Consider the following 1213-nt stretch of genomic DNA (forward strand, 5'->3'; position numbering starts at 1 on the left):
AGTGCTTTACCAAATGGCTATTTGTGGCAGACTGATTTTGTTTACTAGGGACAGGCTCGGCAGAAGACCTTGGTACTTGTTAAAGGAACACTATGGTAAACCCTCTCCAGATCAGTGCATCCTAACACCATGGTGCGGACTTGTACACGTTCATCACGGTTGGTATAAATCCTGAATGAATGATATGACAAACCATAATTGGCATTAGCAATGTAGCATGCCATGCACTATAATCAGTGATGGACAAGCTACTTAGAAAATGTAGTGAGCTAAGCTACCAGTTACTCTTTATTGAATGAAGCTTAACTACACAAAAGCGGTAGTAAAACCTACAGTATGGTAAACCTCTCTGGATAAGTGCCTCCAAATACCATGGAGTCCACTACAGACTTGTACACATTCTTCACGGTTGGTATAAATCCTGAATGATAGATAGATAGATAGATAGATAGATAGATAGATAGATAGATAGATACTTTATTGATCCCCAAGGGGAAATTCAAGGTCTCAGTAGCATACACACAAGTAGCATACACACACAACATGCACTTACAGCAGAAATGGTAAATATAAGTATAAACATATAACAAAACTCCACTGTACAATAGAGAATGATATGGCAAATCATAATTTGCTGCAAAAAATGAAGCATGTCATCTTTAATAATAATGTATGTTATGTGAGGATTGGCACGGTTGATCTAATGAGGATTCACTGTGGGCTTCCAGTAATAGAATGACAGACATCGAAGTGAGAAGAGACGACGGAGTGGGTGCTAATGCAATCAGTATTCAATAGCTCCTGTTTTTTCTGTATTGTTCTGGGATTAATGACAATTTGTTTAAATGAGGTATAATATTAATTATATTATTATTATTATTAATATTAAGCAATATGAAGGTGTATCATTCATTGTTATGTTAGAGATCATGCCAGTCTGGCAGTTATTCTTGAAAACTGATCTTCAGAGGTGAGATCATTATTCATTGATAGGCGTTATCAAGATATTATTATGAAGGTACCCGTCAGACCTCAAAATGTCAGGATGGCCTGATCAATTTAATGGAACCTTAATATCACCCCCATCTTCCACCTTGCCTATGTGTGTGTGTGTGTGTGTGTGTGTGTGTGTGTGTGTGTGTGTGTGTGAGTGTGTGTGTGTGTGTGTGTGTGTGTGTGTGTGTGTGTGTGTGTGTGTGTGTGTGTGTCTTGT

At 38.0% G+C, this 1213-nt stretch overlaps 1 protein-coding gene across 1 annotated transcript in view; it reads left to right on the forward strand.

Annotated features, from left to right (window-relative positions):
- Positions 1 to 1213, forward strand: part of si:dkeyp-14d3.1 (transmembrane protein 132C) — a 294470-nt gene that overhangs the window by 106709 nt on the left and 186548 nt on the right.

This window comes from Alosa sapidissima, chromosome 8 (assembly GCF_018492685.1).
Source record: "Alosa sapidissima isolate fAloSap1 chromosome 8, fAloSap1.pri, whole genome shotgun sequence".
NCBI lineage: Eukaryota > Metazoa > Chordata > Actinopteri > Clupeiformes > Clupeidae > Alosa > Alosa sapidissima.